Source organism: Calypte anna, chromosome W, assembly GCF_003957555.1.
Source record: "Calypte anna isolate BGI_N300 chromosome W, bCalAnn1_v1.p, whole genome shotgun sequence".
Taxonomy (NCBI): domain Eukaryota; kingdom Metazoa; phylum Chordata; class Aves; order Apodiformes; family Trochilidae; genus Calypte; species Calypte anna.
Window position 1 is genome coordinate 20,958,166 of NC_044276.1, and position 21,681 is coordinate 20,979,846.

Here is a 21,681-nt window from a genome sequence, read left to right on the forward strand (position 1 = left end):
CATGCAGGTGGCTTTGTATTCCAATTACACATTCCATTCTCGCGGAACCACTCTTCTCACATAATTATTTTCCTCTTCTGTTGCCAATTAAGTTATCTCTTTCCCATTAGCTCATTTTTAGAAACCTGTAACTAGGCCTCAATAACCATTAACCCAATGTAGCCTAAGCTGAAGTAAGTCAGGATTGCTCACAATCTGTATATTTCTGAACTGTTTCCCCAACATGTTTGAAACCTCAGATTCACATAGGCTTTTCTCTCTGTTTGAAGTTACAAACCCCTTAGTGTTAGAAACAGCACAAAAAACAACAGACAAGGTCTAACATTAGTCCCCTGGTGTTCATTATTATAGCATGGCTCCCCATTGTTGGCAATGGAATGCACCCTCATCTCTCTGATTCCTGGTATTCAGGGGCTAAAACATCATTCTGGTTTTCTGGAACAGAATCTAAATCAACCATAAAAGATGTCTCTGCATGTTGTCCTGTGTTTTGTTTTTTTTTAATTTCTGTTAAAAAATGAAAAGAAAACTTGTGGAGGTGTTCAGTGCTTGGCTCTTGCATATAGTGGTAATTGCTATTATTAAAACTATGATGATGTTTAATAACTCCCCAAAGGGCTCAAAAAACTTGGGCAGAACTGTTTAGGAAGAAAACGTTTTCAGTACAGTCTTCAGGTACCAGTAGCTTCTGGAATGGTCTAGAAGATGTTCCAGAGCTTTTTACCCAGTCATTTGGAGGATGTCTGAGGATTTCATAAAGTCTATATGCAATGCATTGCACAAGACAGAGGTCAGGATTCAGCTGACGTATCAGTTACTGGCTGTTTTGCTGGTGCTGCTAAAATATCCTCAACTTCTTCATGCATCTAAAAGAAAAAGTAGATGAAGTATTAATGTTGTCAGTGATTTTACTTAGAAAGACATCATAAAATGGTTTCCTTTAAGACATATCTGAAAGCATTCAGAACATGAAACCTGCACCCAGCTGACACATTTTGGTGCATTCACTGCATTTGAAGTCTCCACTTGTAAGAACTGTACATCTTGAAATAGCTCCGGAATGAACCTTTGAGTTGGAAGTCGAAATGTACAATGTGCTAAGAAGTAGGACACCTCAGAGTAAAGGCATCAAATGCTTGGGGATATTTCTCTTTAATTCTGATCAACAGGAAAAACAAATTTTTAAGTGTCTTCAACAGATTTCCATCATATTTTTTAAAAATGTTCAATTAAATATTGATTGTCATCATTATCAAAGTAGAACTCCTCAGTAATCGTCATTATATTATGTAGTGAAATGAGGCAATCAGGTGTGGCTAATTACGAGGCGGGAGGTGTGAGCTTGTGTCAAGCCCACCTGTGCCCAATCAAGGACTACCCCAGCTGCGCATGAGCAGGATTGAGCAACCAATAAAAGGTGAGCTTCCAAGTGCATTCCCAGCTCGCTCTCGAGCAGCCAGAGGAGGAGATTAGCTGAGTCCGGAGCAGAAGCACTGAACAAGGCTAGCCAAGTGTAAAGGTGACAAGATTGGAGCACTGTTTGTACACCTTGGCAAGAACACCTGTTTCACTTCGAAGCGCCGTGCCCCAAGAAAGGTTTCATCTGCTACAATATTATCCATTCTGGATCTTACAAAACAAGATAATCAAAGCAGATAGCATTATTTTGTACCAAACCAGAAGAAATTCAGATGAGACAGAATATGTAATTTGAAAGATGTATGGAATCTCTGAGATCACCTAGTCTTAAAATAATAGATGTAGAAAGAGAAGAGTATATAGAAAAACAGGCATCCACATGTACAGAAGTAATAAAAAATTAGAAAACCTAACTTAGATACCTGTAACCATTGTTAAAACTAAAATGAGGACTTCTGCATTTTCTTTTAACAGTAGTATGCCAGTTTCCAACTTCAGTAGCACAGAAACCATTTTTTATTGTAATGTTGGTCCCTGGATTTATTTTCCTATATTTATCACGAGATTTTCTATAAATTAATTCCAGTAGTTGTACTCTTGCTTAAAGCAGATTTGTATTTCTCAACAAGTTACTTTCAGATTCTTATTCTGGTTATCTGATATATATTATTTGGCACAAATACCAAAAAAAAATTATAATTTCTTTAATAAAGATGCATGACATACTGAGTTTGTAATGAAAAATCACTACACTTGAACTACCAATTTGAAAAATAATAGGGAAGAGTAAGAAATTAAATACAGGACAAACATATCATCCCCAGTGTCGTGATCCGCTTATTATTTTATATATTGATTATGAGGATAAATCAGCCACTACCTATAGACAACGCTTGAATTTACAAAAATAACAAGACTGTTGGATTCAAAATTAGTTACAAGGGTTTATTTTAAAAACAGGGAAAGCCGGTTTACTGGCAAAAAGGCCTTTGCATAAATTTATCACCTTAACAGGAGGGTCGTTAGAGTAAAAGAAGAGAGAACAAAAAAAGAAGTTATCACCATCCCCGCGACCTGGCCTCAGGCTGGAGTTGCTCCTGGTTCTCCGCCGTTCCAGCCTCTGCTGTGTCTTTCCGTAGCTGGAAGCCGAGGTGCCGAGAGGAGGGGGCGTCTGGATGAAGAAGCCACATTTTCCTTTTTTCCTAGGGTTTTTTATACCCCAAAAGAAAGAGGGGTCTCTTCATTGAATAAGGCCCTGATACATACAAATCTCCAGGCTTCCTGGGATGAGTCATCCTTATCTTTTGCTTTCTGGTGTCCTGCTAGTTTTGGGCAACCTGATAAGTAATCTTATCTTCTAGGTGTCTGTCAGGCATACAATGAGGTAAACATATGGTAATTGCAAGCAGAATGAAGGAAAGAGAAAAAAAAAATTGATTCAAGAGACATATTTTATATTTTCAATTCCACGTGTATACCACACCCAGTAACCCACAATAATACCTGCTTGACAATTTTTTGAGAAGTCAGAAATAATCACTATCTCAAAGATCTTAGAAAACACATACAACTAAATGTTTCTAAAACATCTGAAATGTATTTAACTTATATCAGGAGTCCAATTTCATAACTCTTAGTTCCTACTGAATTACTCAAATTGATTACTAAACCTAAGATTTCTTTCCACAGAAGTATTCTGCACACTGGTGTATAATCTGGGATTGGTTTTACTCCTGGAAAAACAAATTCAACATTATGAAGTTTAAGCAGAATAGTCTTTCATTGTGCTAATCTTATGCCATATAAGTCTGTTTTTGCATTACACACACAAGTAGGCATTTATGTACTTATTCTGAACTACAAAAAATATTCCCATTAAAATAAAACAAACAAAAGTATTATTTTCATGAGTTTCAACCTGGAAATATTTTTAAAAAGTGAACTAGCATTCCATAAATGCTGTGTGACATTTAAAAAAATCTGTGAAGTTCTATTACAGTGCTGTCTCTACTGCTAAATCATGTTGCAAATTGGGTGATTACTTGCTCTGTATCAGATACTGGTGAATGTAGTGTAACAAGGCAACCAGGTGCCCCTAATTGCCAGGGAGTGAGCATGAGCTTGTGTCAAGCCCACCTGTGCCTAATTAGGGCAGGCCCCCACTGTGCATGAGCAGGACCAGGGGGCCAATAAAAGGTGAGGCCTGAGACATAAGCTTGGCTCAGTCCTGGACTAGCCAGCAGAGAGGGTAGTTGCTCTTGGAGTAGCAGCACTGATCTGGGCTAGTCAACTCTGAGAGCCATAGGCTTGGAGCATTGCTTGTGAGTCTCTGCTGGAACACCTGGTTGGACCTTGAAGCGCTGTTCCCTAAAAGAGGTTCATCTTGCTACAGGTGAAGTTATAAACCACTACTTCATAAGAAATTATGATAATTCAAAATGTAAAACAAGCCTAAAAAAAGAAGCGTCTTTCTCTTTACAGAAATTCAGTAATTTTTTTAAAGGCTTTTTTTTAAGCTAACAACACTGGGGGGAAAAGGCAATCAATTTGCTTGCATTGTTGGATACAGAGCTGCATTTACATTTCCTGCAAAAAAGCAATATATGTAAAGCAGAGCAGTTTGAAAGTATGCCATCTGCCATAGTCATTGGTAATGCAACTACCTTTCTGTATAATGATTAGGGCATCCAAAGAGGGGTTTTTTGTTTGTTTGTGGTTTTCTTTTTAATAAAGAACAATTGTTTGTTGCAGTATGTATAAATAAAATATTTTTCCACAACACCTAAAAAATACTTCAAGAGTTCTGGTCTCTAATAATCATAACGCTTTCAAACTTACCTAGTACAATCTCTGTACTCTTGGTGCTGCTAGCTGAACTATGGGATACTCCATCAATACAGCCTGCAATTCCTGAAAATTTGGAGGAACACACATCTAAGTGATTGTGTATGATCTGCCCACACCAGTCAGTATATGGAATGTCTGAAAAATCTGAGAGAAACATCTTTGTTGTTGCATCTTTTTTACTCACACTTTTCCTCACTTCACATGCTTTTCTTATTTTTTAACAATGTTAAGCATGCAATACACTAATGCACTATATATGGTAATTTCCTGGTTTGAGTTAGGACAGAACCAATTTTCTTTTTAGCAATTTTAATTTTCAGTGAAGTCCATTCTGAGTGACTCAACTTTCTGATATTAACAGCATATTTTTCAGACAGTGTCTGCTCCTAGGAATGCTAATGCTTGATGTTTATAGCTATTGCATAGGTAATGGTATGAATGTAACGCAGGCAGGCTCTTGCTTATCACTGCTTAGTTCTGTTAAACTCCTTATGTGACAAAAGTAAAAGGGGTCACAACCGAGACCCTCCTGTGGGAAGGAGTGGATGGGATAAGTGACGCAGAACTGATCAAATGAAGTATTCCGTCCGATATGCATCACACACGCTGCTGAAAATTAACATGCACTTGCTGAAATTGACAGCATATTTTTCAGTCAGTGTCTGCTTCTATAACCGGTAATGCTCCATGTTTATAGTTATGGATAGAGAATAGTATGCAGAAGTGTCTTGGGTTAGTGCAGTGTTGGGGAAAAAGTTCAGAAATGTACAGACTGTGAACAATCCTGACTTACTTCAGCTTAGGCTACAGTGGGTTAATAGTTATTGAGGCCTAGTTACAGGTTTCTAAAAATGAGCTAATGGGAAAGAGATGACTTAATTGGCAACAGAAGAGAATTATGTGAGAAGAGTAGTTCCATGAGAATGGAATGTGTAATTGGAATACAAAGCCACCTGCATGATATGATGGTGTAAACAAGGCTTCTCTATATAAGTGAGTGCAAATTGTTAATAAACGATTTCATATGATCATATTGATGTGTACATGGAATCCTTAAGCCTCCGCAGACTTTTTTCCCACAAGGTTCTACATGGGAAGGAAAAAAAAAAATCAACTAATTTAATCTACAAGGAGGAAGAGAAAACATGTCCAGATCTTAATACCTTCTTCCCCCACCCCCTCCCTTCTTCCTGGGCCCATATTACTTCACTCCTGCCTCCCCCTCAGTGGCACAGGTGGATGAGGAGTGGGGGTTTAGGGTCAGTTCACCACACATTGTTTCTGCTGCTTTTCCTCCTCAGGGGGAGGACTCCTCACATTCTTCCTCCACTCCAACATGGGGTTCCTCTCATGGGAGAGAGTTCTTCATGAACCCCTCTGACATAAGTCCCTCTCACCAGGTGCAGTCCCTCAGGAGCAGACCGCTCCAGCATGGGCTACCCACAGAGTCACAGCTGCTTCAGCTGCCTTCTCTGGCACAGGGTCCTCCACAGCTGTAGGTCCACATCTGCCCCTCTCTGCAATCCTGCACAGGCTGCTTCTTCACATATGCACACCTGTGATGCTTCAGGGGCTACAAATCCACATTTACCCCACTGTGGTCCTTCAAGGATTGCTTCACCATGCTTCTTCAGGGACTGTTCCAACATGCTCCTCCATAGGCTGCAGGGGGTCAGCCTGCCATCTCATCACAGGCTGTGGGGAAATCTCTGCTCAGGCATCTTTCCCCCTCCCTCTTCACTGACCTTGGTGTCTTTTCTCTGGCATTTCCCTCTCACTTCATCCTCTCCTCCATTTTGCGGGTCCTTTTCTTATATTTTTGCAGTTTCATTTTCCCTTGAATATGTTACTCACAGAGGCGCATCCAGCTTCCCATATCTGCTTGGCCTTGGGCAGAGACAAGGCAGGGATTGGAACTGGTGGAACTTCCAGCACCTTCTCACAGGAGCCATCCCTGTGCCCCCCCCCCGCTTCCAAAACACCACTGCACTGTGGGAAAAAAGTCTGCGGAGGCTTAAGGATTCCATGTACACATCAATATGATCGTATGAAATAGTTTTTTAATAATTTGCACTCACGTAAATAGAGAAGCCTCGTTTACACAATCATGTCATCCCGGTGGCTTTGTATTCCAATTACACATTCCGTTCTCACAGAACCGCTCTTCTCACATAATTATTTTCCTCTTCTGTTGCCAATTGTTATCTCTTTCCCATTAGCTCATTTTTAGAAAACCTGCAACTAGGCCTCAATAACTATTAACCCACTGTAGCCTAAGCTGAAGTAAGTCAGGATTGCTCACAATCTGTATATTTCTGAACTGTTTCCCCAACAGAACCTGTCTGGCTTTTGCCTGTTACTGTAATTGGGGAACAAAAACCTTCCTATCATTTTCTTGATTAATGAGCCTTTAGTTGGATTTTCTCCTCCCTGTCCCACAGTGGAGGTGGGGGGTGAGTGAGCGGAGGTCTGGTTGATACCAGCTGGGCCTAAACCATGACAAGAACACCAAGGACCCTGCTTGGTTCTGAAAAACATCTTATGCTCAGGAAAGAAAGAGAGTAAAAGGATCACACCTGCAACCGTCCTTTAGGGAGGAGCAGAGCACACAGGTGACCAAAACTGACCAAATTGAGCATTCCATCCCATAAGTGTCATAGTATAAATTTGAGGGCTCATGAGGGTCAAACTTTTTTTCCATGGCCAGCATCCAATGACAGCTCTCTCCATTCTTCTGCCTTCAATCCCACTTCACGTGTTCCTGAATCCATTTCCTGTCTGCTGTTGGGTCCAGGAGTCCAGTTCAGGACTTTCCCAGAAGCAATAGTGATGTGATTGTCATCAGGGGAGTGTGATGTTGGTTTTGTATATGTTTCTATATATTTTATTTTTTAATATTTTACCTTTTATTTTAATTGTGACTTTAATTACAGCTGTTTGAGTTTTTCTTTTCAACCCATAGATCTCTCTTCTGGGAGAGGAAAGGGTAAATGGAGAGCATCTGTCATACATTTAATAGCCAGTACAGCCTTAAACCATAACAGATAACTATCAGCATATAAACAGCTGAAAACTAAATGCTTGATTTTGGTCAATTCATAGTCAAAATGTTTAAAAAATAACTTTTTTTGGGAATCTTATACTACTCACATGAAAATAATCAACTCTTACGCATTGACCAAAGTCTAAAAAACTTTAATAACATGTAGAGCTCTTATATGAAATAGAACATGGATATATCAATGCAAGAAGCTCATGCATATGCACAAATTTTTTGTTCATGCAGTTACTACAGGTCTTGCAGAAAGGGCTCCGACTTCATCAACAGAAAGATGTGATATTTAAGATTCTATCCAAAGCCTTTGGCATTTCAGATATAAAGAAATTATTGTAAAATACAAGTTTTTGTTTGTTGCACTGTTAACAGAACCACAGAAAAACATAGGTCTGAAGGGACTTCTGCATATCACCTAGTTCAACACTTTGAACAAAGAAGGCCTCACTTCAAAATGAGATCAAGTTACACTGCAAAGAATTTTTACCCTTATATTTAACTGGAATTTCCATTCCTACAGCACGTCTGTAGTCTCTCATCCTTTAGCAGTGTGTCTGACAAGAGCCTGGCCTTACCTGTAATTCCCTCATGCTAATTGAAGACTACAATTGGGATTTTATTTGCCATCTCTTCTCGATACTGAACTTGAGCTCAAACTCAGCTCTCCCAGACATTTCTCGCATTTTGTGCATAACCTCCCTTTGCCAACAGTACTCTTTATGTGTTAGTAACTGAATGCATAACACTGTTGAAAAAATTGTAAGGATTGCTACTAAGCAGACATTGCAATTTCCATTACAGGATTATTTTTTTTATTATAGACAGCATAAAAAGGCATATAACTGCAAATTCTGCAGAGGAGTTTAGGAAGAAAAGAATTATGAACATGTTACAGCTCAACTTCAACAGACTCCTCAATAAGATTTCCTTTGTTTTGTTTTATGGTAGACTTGCTTTCAAGTCAGACTTTTCATTAGTTTGACCACAAATATCAGTTATCAGGACATTAATTTGAAAGTACTAAATAAGGTTTTGAATTTTATCTTTTGATAAGCTTTTAGAAATAATTAAATACTAACACCACTAGAAAGAGATAGAAACAACCATATAAATACCATTGGTTACATAGTGAGCTTATTAAGGAGAATTATTTTCAAGGTCAACAGTAAGTATTAAAAACAAAACACAACAAAACCCCTTTACAGATACATCATTTTAAAGATAATCAAAATTCAATAATTTCATTCCATTTTATCACACTTACATAGAAGGAACACTAACCTGTATAACTATGTGAAGAGTTCACTTTGTTGTTAGGCTGATAACCCAGTAAAGGCAGTTCTCATCTGTATGCTCCTGTGGCCCTATATCTTCTGTATTTTCTAAAAATTGAGAGGCATCTGAATGACTGGTATTCATTATTTCTGTGAGACTGATCTGCTGTTGGAGCATCTGAAAAGGACTTCTGACAGCATCATTTCTACCTGATAGAAGACCTGTTAGACACCAGAAAAAAACAAAGCCACACAATCAACAGTTAATAAAACATAATTTCAAGTATTTCAGTTTTCCCTCTTTAAGTCTTTTAAGGCTGGGAGGGGTGTGTGTGAAGATCTAGAAACTTTTTTTAATGGTTAGGCTCCCAAGATTTGTCAGGATTCAGGAAATGAACATTATATTTTAGTCCTGGCTTATGATATATAACAAATATTGCAAAGGACAGAATTCAACCTCTAAACACACATAGTGCAAGAAGATACATGGTAAAACCTGACATTATATTAACATGAGTAATAGTAATACCCATGTAACATTAACATATTAAGAATTTTCATAGTATCAGACAAGATTAGTAAAACAATATACCAGATGTATAAATGACATATGCACCAATGAATACAGAAACACAACTAAAAAAACCTAACTTGGTACCTGTAATAGGATGAAACCAGACTCAGAAATGCAGAAACAAGCCGAAGACACTTTAGTAATATGCTCTTCTCTGGCTTGAAAATACAAATACAATTCTGAACAGGAATACTTTACACTAAAACTTAGTAAATTACAGAAACACACATTCAGGAAAGTCACCTTTATATATTTTATTAAAAAAAAAAAAAAAAGAAAGAAAAGAAAAAGAATCAGATTTAGATGTGCCTATTTGAGTGTTCAAAGTGCTTGTAATAAATCAGAGAATGTGAATCACAGAATCATAGAATATTAGGTTGGAAGGGACCTCAAGGATCATCTGGTCCAAGCCTTCTAATATAAGTTTTTATATGATCTGTCTCAGCACCCCATCAAGCTGAAAATTAAAACTTTCCAAAGTGGGGGAATACACCACTTCCCCTGGGAGACCATTCCAATATCTGACTGTCCTCAGAGTGAAAAATTTTCCTCTTGTGTTCAAACGGAATCTCCCCAGAAGCAACTTGAGCCTATTGCCCCTTGTCTTGTCCATGTGAATCCTTGTAAATAGGGAATCTCCATCTTCTTTGTAGCTGCCCTTTAAGTACTGGAAGATTGTAATTAGGTCTCCTCTAAGCCTTCTCTTCTCAAAGCTGAACAAACCTAGTTTTCTCAACCTCTCCTCATATGGCAGGTGCTCTAGTCCTCTGATCATTCTTCCAGCTCTTCTCTGGACCCTCTACAGCCTGTCCTCATCCTTTTTGTACAGTGGGGACCAAAGCGAGATGCAGTACTACAGGTACAGTCTGACAAGCTCCAAGTAGAGCAGAATGATGACTTCGTCTCTGCTGGTGATATCCTTGTTGATGCAACCCAGCATCCTGCTGGTTTTCTTTGCTGCTGTAGCACATTGTTTGCTCATGTTGAGCGTACTGTCCACCAAGACCCCCAGGTCCCTTTCCACAGGGGTGCTCTCTAGCCAAGTGGATCCCAGTCTGGGTTATGTGTTCCCAGGTGCAAGACCTTGCAGTTCTCTACACTGAACTTCATGAAGTTCCTTTTAGCCCACTTATCCAGCCTTCCTAGGTCATCCTGGAGGATGCCTCTCCCTTCTCCACTCATCTTGGTGTCATCAGCAAATTTCATCAGAGTGCTCTTGATCCCAACATCCAGGTCGCTTATGAAGATGTTAAACAGCATCAAGCCCAATATCAATCCCAAGGGGACTACACTTGTGACCTTTTGCCAGCTGGAGTATGAATTATTTAATGTCTGGGTGTAGCAAGACAAACCTTTCTTAGGGAACGGCGCTTCAAGGTCCAACCAGGTGTTCCAGCAGAGACTCACAAGCAATGCTCTAAGCCCATGGCTCTCAAAGTTGACTAACCCGGATCGGAGCTGTTGCTCCAAGAGCAACTGGCCTCTCTGCTGGCTAGCCCAGGACTGAGCTCCGCCTGTATCTTAGGCCTCACCTTTTATTGGCCCCCTGGTCCTGCTCATGCACAGTGGGGGCCCGCCCTAATTAGGCACAGGTGGGCTTGACACAAGCTCATGCTCACTACCTTGTAATTAGTGGCACCTGATTGCCTCATTTCACTACATCTGGGTATGGTCTGTCAGCCAGTTCCCCACCCACTGTACAGACCACTTGTCCAGGACATGCTGAGTCAATTTCTCCAGGAGGAGGCTGTGGGGTACTGCATCAAAAGCCTTGGAAAAGTCCAAGTAGACAATGTCCACTTCTTGCCCTGCATCAACCAAGTGGGTTACTTTGTCACAGAAGGCCATCAGGCTTGTTAGGCATGATTTGCCCCTGATAAATCCATGTTGGCTTTTCCTGAACACAGTTTTAATTGACCCATGATAGTCCCCAGGAGAATTCACTCCATGATGTTCCCAGGGACTGAAGTGAGGCTAATGGGTCTATAATTGCCTGGGTCCTCCTTGGAACCCTTCTTAAATAAAGTTCCACTTGAGTAAGAAGCAGGACAACAGCTATATTATACTACACTTTGTCACAGTTTATCAGCTTGGGCGAGCCAGAAACCTAATGACAAAATTCCTCTCTATTTGCCCCCCCCCTGAAAGGGAAGATAAAAGGAGAATAAAGAATGGAGACTTTAAGTTGGAAAATGAAAAAAATTGGATACAGGTAATAACACAAAGGGTAAGACAAGAAAGAAATATACATACAAAGAAATATATATACAAATATATATGAATATATATATAAAACACAATAGATAGCACGTGGCAAGCTGTCAGGAATGAAAAACAGCACAGCTAGCAGGAAACGGGAGGACAAAGAGAGAGAGGAGCTGCTGTCTTTCTGATGTTCTATAGAGTATGGCAGGAAATGGGAGGGAATAGATCCCTCCCTTTGCTTTCTGCCCCTCTCAGAGTCCAAAAGCCCTCCTTTAGTTCCTCCTATTCAAACGATGACATTCCACCCCTTATTCCATTCCATATCTCTCCATACTCATTCCCCTGGCGATGCCCTGTCTTTAAAAAAGATGTTTGTTGAGTCCAGGCTGCAGATCCTCATCACGGCAGTTTCTCAAAGCAAGACAGATGGTACAGGGTCTGTCAGGGTTCACACCTTCATGTGCTGCAAACTCATCCTGAGGCTCTTGGACGCCACTGCATTATCCTGGGGAAAAAACACTTAATACAAATAATTACTACTATATAACAATTAAAACTATACAAAGTGAAACTAGATTATTTTGGCTAGAGTTAGGTTCTCCTGTGGTACACAACGGACTTCTCCATCCTCCTGCATAACCCAACAACTGCGTCCTGGACCTTGAGCAGAAACAATCCCACGGATGGGTTTGTCTTTGCCCAAAGCAGGATAGATCCAAATAGTTTTTCCCAACAGGTTCCTTTCGCACACAACAGGGACTTTATCCCCATCCACTATATGTAAAAGGTCTGATTGAGCAGGACTGGCTCAATTGAAAGATCCCCTTGTGTTAACTAGCCAGGGGGCTTCTGCCAAATGCATATCCCAATTTTTGAAAGTCCCGCTACCCATTGCTTTCAGGGTGGTTTTCAGCAAGCCACTGTAGCGTTCAATTTTTCCAGATGCTGGCGCATGATAGGGGATATTGTATATCCACTTTACACCATGCTCTTTAGCCCAATTGTATATGAGATTTTTTTTTAAAATGAGTCCCATTGTCTGACTTGATCCTCTCTGGTGTACCATGTCACCACAACACTTGCCTTTCAAGCCCCAGAATATTATTATGGGCAGTGGCATGAGGCACAGGGTATGTTTCCAACCACCCAGAGCTTACTTTAACCGTTGTGAGCACATAGTGCTTACCCTGGCAAGTCCAAGGGAGTGTGATGTAATCTATCTGCCAGGCCTCTCCATACTTGTATTTACACTAACTTCCCGTGTACCACAAAGGTTTTAACTGCTTAGATTGTTTGATTCCTGCACATACATCACAATCATGAATAACCTGTGTAATAATATCTAAAACTAAGTCCATCCCTCAGTCATGGGCCCATTGGTACATTGCATCTCGCCCTTGGTGACCTGAAGTGTCATGGGCCCAGTGAGCTAGAAACAGTTCACCTCTGTGCTCCCAGTCTAAATCTGTCTGAAACACTTGAGCTGCCTGGTCCACCTGATGGTTTTGCTGGTGTTCATCAATGGCCCAACTCTTAGGTATGTGGGTGTCCATGTGCTGTATCTTTACCGTTAGTGTCCCTAACGGGCCAGCAATATCTTGCCACAGAGTGGCAGACCAAATAGGCTTTCCTCTGCGCTGCCAATTGTCCTATTTCCATTCCTTCAGCCACCCTCACAAGGCATTTGCTGCCATCCATGAGTCAGTGTAGAAGTAAAGCACTGGCCACTTTTCCCTTTCAGCAATGTCCAGGGCCAGCTGGATGTCTTTCACCTCTGCAAATTGGACTGATTCACTATCCCCCTCAGCTTCTTGAGTGACTTGCTGTGAAGGACTCCAAACCGCTGCTTTCCACCACCACTGACTTTCTACAAGGCGGCAGGATTCATCGGTGAAGAGAGCAAGCTACTTCTCATCATCTGAAAGCTCATTATATGGAGGGGCTTCCTTGGCACGGTTCACTATCTCATCTGGTGGCATTCCAAAGTCTTTACCCTCTGGCCAGTTTGTAATTACCTCCACAATGCCTGGACTATCAGGATTCCCAATCGCTCTGTTATCAGGGCAATCCATTTATTCCAGGTGGCATCAGTGGCATGGTATGTAGACAAGATCTTCCCTTTGAACATCCACTTCAGAACTGGCAGATGGGGTACCAGGAGGAGCATTGCCTCAGTACCAGTCACTTCTGAAGCGGCTCAAAATCCTTCCTAGGCAGCCAGTATTTCTCTTTCAGTTGGAGTGTAATTGGCCTCTGAACCTTTATACTGACGACTCCAAAACCCTAGGGGTCAACCTCGGGTCTCATTGTGTGCTTTCTGCCATAAGCTCCAGATGGGACCATTATCACCAGCTGCAGTGTAGAGCACATTTTTAATCTCCTGTCCTGTTCGGACAGGTCCCAGGTTCACTGCACGGATTATCTCTTGTTTTATCTGCTCAAAGGCCTGTTGCTGTTCAGGGCCTCATGTAAAACCATTTTTCTTTTGAGCGACGTCATAAAGGGGTTTTACAGTCTGAGCGTACCCGGGAATGTGCATCCTCCAAAATACCACCATGCCCAAGAAGGTCTGCATCTCTTTTGTGGGTGACGACATGGTTACAATTTTGCTGACCACATCCATAGGGACGTGCCGGCGCCCATCTTGCCATCTTACTCCCAGGAACTGGATCTCTCTGGCATGTCTCTTGATCTTGTTTCTCTTTATAGCAAAACCAGCTTCTAGTAGTATGCAGATTACTTTCTTGCCTTTTTAAAAGACTTCTTCAGCCATATTACTTCACACAACATCGTCAATGTATTGCAGATGGTCTGGCGCTCCACCCTTCCCCAGTGCAGTGTGGATTAGTCCATGGCAGATGGTGGGACTATGCTTCCACCCCTGAGGCAGACATTTCCAGGTGTACTGGACACCCCTCCAGGTGAAAGAAAATTGGGACCTGCACCCTGGTGCTATAGGAATGGATTAGAATGAGTTAGCAATGTCAGTAGTTGCATACCATTTGGCTGCCTTACACTCCCCTTCATATTGAAGCTCCAACATATCTGGAACATCAGCAATCATTGATGGTGTAACTTCATTTAGACCATGGTAGTCAAGAGTTAATCTCCATTCTCCATCAGACTTCCACACTGACCATATAGGACTGTTGAAAGGTGAGCGAGTCTTGCTGATCACCCCTTGGATCTCTAATTGGCAAATAAGATTTTGTATGGGGAGCAGGGAGTCTTTGTTGGTATGGTACTGCTGATGATGTGCTGTGTTAGATGCAGTTGGTACCTGCTGTTACTCTCCCCTCATCAGGCCCACCACAGAAGAGTCATCCAAAAGACCAGGCAAGGCAGACAATTGGTCAATGCCCTCAGTTTCCACAGCTGCTACACCAAAGGCCCACTTTTACCCTTTTGGGTCCTTGAAATACCCTTTCCGGAGAAAGTCTATACCAAGGATGCACGGAGCATCTGGGCCAGTCCCTTTACGGTGGGTCTCCCAGTCATTTCCCAACAGGCTCATTTCAGCCTCCACTACAGTCAGTTCTTGAGACCCTCCTGTGACTCCAGAGATGGTAATAGAGTCTGTTCCTTTGTGATTCAATGGTATCAAGGTGTACTGTGTACCAGCATCTACCAGGGTTCTGTATCTCTGTGGATCTGCTGTGCCAGGCCACCGAATCCACACTGTCCAGTAAACTTGGTTATCCCTCTCCTCCACCTGGCTAGAGGCAGGGCCCCTCTACTGCTGAGTACAGCGCCGACACTAAACAGAAGGGTTTGTGTGGCAAACTGGACCCTCACTGTTACTTCCCTGACTCACAGTTGGATTGGAGACCCATCTGCTGGGGCCAATAATGGGTGTTTCTTGGGAGATTGGAGCCATCACCCTTCTGGAAACACTACTCCCAGTGGTATTACCTTGCAGCTCCTGTACTCTTGGATGCAGGGTAGTGTAGTGAAATGAGGCAATCAGGTGCCACTAATTCCCAGGGAGTGGCATGAGCTTGTGTTAAGCCCACCTGTGCCTAATTAGGGCAGGCTCATCGCCCTTAGGAGTCTCGAACCCACAGCCTCAGTATTGCTCGGGTTGCAGTACAAGGAAGGTAGTGCGGTGCTGAGAGAAGCAACTGACCTCTCTGCAGGCGTGCTCAGAAATGAGCTGAGCCTGTGCTTCAAGCCGCACCTTTTATTGGCCCCCTAATCATGCTCATGCACAGTGGGGGCCCACCCTAATTAGGCACAGGTGGGCTTAACACAAACTCATGCCACTCCCTGGGAGTTAGTGGCACTCGGTTGCCTCATTTCACTACAGGGTAGCGGTGGGTTTGCCATTTCATATACACATCTTTGTCAAGGTCATGTAGGGTCGACCACAGAGAACTCCATGTTGAGTTCTGTCTAACCTGAGCTGGCCCCCTAGGGAAGGGCCTATTTTTGATAGGTGATATATGGAACCATTCAGGAGAACGACGAGTGTTACTCTGTTTCCATCTTAGATAATTTTCATGCAACTTCTCAGAAGAGGTTTTTATCTCCTCAGATGTGGTTTTGAACTCCACAGCCAGGTTTTCCACAGCTGAGACATGAGCCTGTACGGGCTTGGAGACACTGTCTTCATGGTGTTTTAGCTGGCTAACAAATTCACCGACAGTTGGTTGTAGTGAAGTGAGGCAACCAAGTGCCACTAATCACAAGGTAGTGGGCATGAGCCTGTGTTAAGCCCACCTGTGCCTGATTAGGGCGGGCCTCCACTGCGCATGAGCAGGATTAGGGGGCCAATAAAAGGTGAGTCTTGAAACACAGGCTTGGCTCACTCCTGAGTATGCCTGCAGAGAGATTAGCTGCTTTGTCTCAGCACCGCACTAACTTTGTTGCGCCACTAGAGCTCATCACCTTTAGGGTGAGGCTTGAGTGGCGCAGCCGGTTAGCACACAGTACTTATACAGACAAACCCAAGCAATGCTGAGGCCGTGGGTTCGAGACTCAGAGCCTAACCAGGCACAGGTGGGCTTAACACAAGCTCAAGCCCACTACCTTGTAATTAGTGGCACCTGACTGCCTCATTTCACTACAGTTGGTGGTGTTTCATCATCTCCCCCAAAGACCCTTCCCCCCAAAATGTGGGAATACCTAGCAGGGGCACTCTGTGTGAGTTTTTTAAAGACAGGCCTCCTACATGGAATTTTGTCAGGATCCTCAGGTGCTTGCCCATCACCATAGATGATCTCCTGAACTTCCAGCTCCCTCAGGTATTTGATGCCTCTTTCCATGGTGTTCCATCTAATAGGGCAACATTTGATATCCTCCTTACAAGAATATCCACTTTTTACTTCGGATAAAAGGCATTTCCAAAGTACTGTTTTTTCTCCCAATTACCTTACCAGTGCCCTCATCTCTGGCAAATGATCCCCAACTGCGGAGCCTTTCTACCCTCCAGATCTATCCTATTAGCTCCCCTGTCCCAGAACCCCAGCATCCATGCAGTCAGTGACTCGCTCTCATTGTGAGCATAATCCTTTCTTAAATTTCCTCTCTTTCAGAGACACAGATTGGACCATTACCTCAGATTTCAAATCACTCTTCTGTGCCATTCCTGCCTTGGGCTGACTCTCGCTGATCATTGTTTTCTGTTGTGTCTGTCACTGAGTCATCATCATCACCCCTCCAACTTCTTTAGATGCTTTCTGCGGGTTGTGACAGGGGCAAAAAGGGCTGGTTCGGATCCAGTGGGGGGAGGTGTCACTGGCAGCGGCAGTGGGGGCAGTCTTCCCGCACAAATATTGAACATTGAACTGTAAAAAATCAGCGGAGGCTTAAGGACAACATGTAGTCACCAATATGGTTAAAGTGAAGTCGTCTATTAACAATTCACACCCGCTTTATATAGAGCCCTTGTTTATATAACAATATCTTGCAGGTGGCTATATCTTGGCCACAAATCCTGTTCTCACAGAACTTCTGCTGGCTACATCACTATCCTGTTATTCTTCTTTTCTGCTGCCAGCTCCCTTATCTTTTTCCCATAGCTCATCTTTCAGTAACCTTGCAACTGGACCTCAAGGCCCTTAGCTCACTCTAGCTAAAGCTAAATAGTCAGGATTGCTCACATGTCTGTTTTCTTTCAGACAGTTTCCCACCATTGAACCACCCCTGGAACACATTTAGGTACAACGATAACCAAAACAACTAACACCAACCATCACCAAGGCCTTAAAAGTCTGGTGGGTAGAACCACCAAAATCATTTTGCACAGTGAATGCCTTCACCAAAGAGTCCCCGAACTCCCCAGTCAAATTCCTAACTGAACTCATTCCCACAGAAACCCCTGTTTGAACAGTATAATAAAGTATCATGGCTATGAGATGGGACCATCAAAACAACATCCATGGTTGAGTAAATTCAAAACGCCAGTATATGTCTTTCACCCATGCTATTTTGAAACCCATTTTTCTCTTTTCAATTTCCAATTTTACAATATTTTCAATTAAATGAAAAATTTAAATTTAAGCCCCGCATTGGGCGCCAATTATTTTGTCACAGTTTAGCAGTTTGGGCAGGCCACAAACCTAATGATAGAATTCCTCTCTATTCTCTCCCCTCAAAAAAAAAAAAAAAAAAAAAGGGAAGATAAAATGGGAATAAAGACTGGAGACCTTAAGTTGGAAACTCAAAACAATTAGATACAGATTTTCCTAACACAAGGGAAATGTAATAACATAAAGGATAAGGTAACAAAGAATACAAACATATACATACATATACAAATATTTATATAGACAACCTGATATCACATGGCAAGCCAGTGGGAATGAACAATAGCATGACCAGCAGGACGTGAGAGGAGAAAGAGGGACGAGCTGCTGGCTTTCTGATCTTTTATACAGTATGGCAGGAAATGGGAGGGAATGGATCCCTCCCTATGCATTTAGCCCCTCTCATAGTCCAAAAGCCCTCCTTCTTTAGTTCCTTCTGTTCAAACGGTGACACACTTTAGGACCAGTATCAATGTTTCTTTTTCAGTTGTACTACTGAAAAGATACATACTGATGACCTACAGGTTTCTGACTTCTCTGGAGTACAAAGAAAGCACGTTCCAGAACAAGCCAGGCATTACAGAGCTATTATAATTTTCTTTTACTATGTCCCATCACCTCTGCTGATCAGCTGTCACAGAAACATCACAGAAAGACAAAATTTACTTTCTGAAATACACATCTAATGCCTTTATTGTTTTCTGTAAATTCACATGTAATCAAAGGGGAGTAAAAATATAACAGCTCAATATATATATGTGGCATACATATTTTATCATAGCTTACATTTTATTCCTTTGTTTAATGCAGTATCACTACCATTCTTCAATTAGCATTAGCTCATATTATAATCAAAGATATGTAGACTTTCCTTCTTAGTTGATTAGAGCTGGATCAAGTTTTGAAGCAACACCCCATTATCTTGAATAAAATAAACCAGGGAATTAAGAGCCTGCTATCCTGAATCCAGAACACAGCTCTCAAAAACCAGCAGCTAAAAATAATCTGTTCTGTAAAGAAAAATCAACAAGTAAGACCAAATGCCCCACCGAATGTACAAATAAACAATATAAAGGTACAGAAGAGAAATAAAACCAGTACCTCCTGCATCAGGTGCAAAGACCCTAGCTCCATGGTCATCAAATGGAGGTGTGGCTTGCTTCTGGAAATATGGAGTTTCCTTTACCTAGAATATTCAAGTGAAAGTTAGAAAAAACAGATATTTTTTAGTAAGGAAATAAAACATTGCCAATTTTTTACTTCAGGAAAAATATATAATTGGAGGAGAAAATTAAGAATGGGCTCCTGAGTACTAAAGAACAGCCATTGAGAAAACCATACATTTGTGAAATAACATTTATTAAGCAAGGATTATGAACAGTCAGTAAATGTTAAAACACAGTGGAGACAGGCTGTAAGGAAGCTAATGACTCAGAAGTGGCTATCCATGATCTGTCCACAAAAAATCTACAACACTGGAGAATCACTCAAAACATCTAAAATGTCACCTGTAAGATGTTGCAGAGTTGATATGTGTCTCTACAAAAAGTTGAGAGAAAAGAAGTGAGGCAACATAAACATGTCATAAAGACTGGGGAGGAGAGAGACAAGCCAGTCATTTCATAAAGGGGAAATAGAAGGTATGATGGAAAATCTCTCCTTTGCTCAAGCTTTAGTATTTTTTTGAGATTAGTAAGAAAGGAATTTAGTTTTGAAAGGAAATACTAAGTAAACTAAAGATAAGAAAGTAACTGATTTACCTTTGGCATGGACCTTCTCCTGGTTTTGATAATTAGGTAACAGAACATTAAAAATTGTGATACATCAGTTTGTTATACGGGAATGTGTTTTAACCAAGTAGAGCAAGGAATGCAATTAATAAGATACTTAAAATAATCTGTTTTAAGAAATATATCTGTGAGGTTAATACAATATAATTTTATGCTATGATGATAGATATACAAATAAATTAATATTAAACCAAATCACATTATCAGAAATCATGGTAGCAGGAAATTTCCTGTGGGATTATGCATTTATGGTTGACCGATGAATATATTAATTAGTTGGCTAAAGAGATATTAATAAATGTCCACAGACTATACTGATTTTAGTATAAAAGCGAGCTGTCAGCTAAAGATCTTATGACAGTGTATTTATGCTACCACTTTTTGACACACTTCTAACCTAGTCTGTCGTTATTTCCCTAATATCACAAAACAGACTAGCATTTTTCTGTAAACAGGGTTAGAAAAGTAACTCTTGTTCTTCAAAATTAATTCCTTGAAACTACCACATGCAGTTTTCTTCATTTCTGTAGAAGTAATCTATTCTGATGATAATGCAACAGTTAATTACCTTCCAGTATGAAAATCCCAATTAATCCATTAAGTTATCACATACATACCTGAAATATTTCATTGATATCCACTGGGAGAGCAAGACCAATATAATCATCAGAGCTACCATTTGTAGCATTAGAAACCATGGAGCGAACAGAAGAATGCTGAAGTGTGTTTTGGTTAATAGAACTTAATAAATCTTCTTTATCTAATAAAGCATAACTTAAAGCTTTCATGAACCTGCAACACTGAAATAATTAATCACAGTCTTGGTAAATCTCTCTTTCTGGCACATTATAAGTAAGAAGGACTGTTGACACAACAACTATCCTTATCTTCCCATTGTAGAACCCAGAGCTTCTTACTTGGTTGAATTATAGCTATAGGATTATTACTTTTGTTGTGTCTCATGTTGTATTGAATGGTTTGACAGTTCTTCAGGTAAAAATTTATGATCTTTTCTTTCAAAGTCACGGGATGGAAACTTGAAAGATAGCAGGATAAAACTTCTGCCAAAGGGGTTATCAACCCTGTAAATACACAAATTTTCTCCAGTTTACCAGGCTGAATATTCAGTCTTTTAAACTGCTAACACAGAGCTTGAGCCTGCTAGGTACCAGAGATGTGCGCAAGGAACGTTTTTTTTTCCTGTATTCTAAAGGAGCCACCCACTGGTCACCCAGGCATGAAAGAAAAATTCCCTCAACATGAACTGACGAAGAACAAACTTTAACCTGAGCAGTGAGCAGAGCTGACTGTGACAAGCAGCCTGAGAAACAAAGAAAGAAATAGGTTGGGAAAGGAAACGAGGGGAGGTTGGAGAACAAGTCCTCAGTGCTGATCAGAGTCCTGATGATGGAAATCTCTCATTTGGCTATCTTTCATTTTATTTCTCATGAAAGATAAAAACCTATGAATGCTTTCTTTTAATCAACCTAAGTAGATGGTCTATGCAGTGGATTATAGCTTCCTAATAAAGAGACACTCCTTAGAAACAGTAAATTTTTATTATATTAATGCAAATTATACATTGGAAGGTAAATACAGTGAACATTTTATTTCTTGAGATAGACTTTCTGCCTTAGAAATAATTTTCTATAATTTTTTTTGTTTAGATAGGCAATTAAAATGTCTTCTCATCTGTAGCAGCTTAACAGATTGATGTAAACACTTTGAAAATACAAAATATGTCTCTCAAATCAGTATTTTTTCAGCTCTTTTAAAAATATACCAAACATATTCTCAATTAACAGATTTTTACCCCAAACTTAACTAGCTTTTGTTTTGTATCATACCTGCCAGGCACCTAAAGATAAGACCACTAATCAGGTCACCTCCTGGTACATGGTCAAGACAAAGATAATAAATTTAGCAAGGTAACAAGGACTGAAAGATTACAATAATTAAAAAAGTTCTTGGGATGGCAAAATCTGTGTGT

General features: G+C 40.8%; 1 pseudogene; it reads right to left on the reverse strand.

The window, feature by feature from the left end:
• Positions 1-791: 791 nt before the first annotated feature.
• LOC103534496 overlaps positions 792-21,681 on the reverse strand; it is a 74,047-nt pseudogene continuing 53,157 nt past the window's right edge.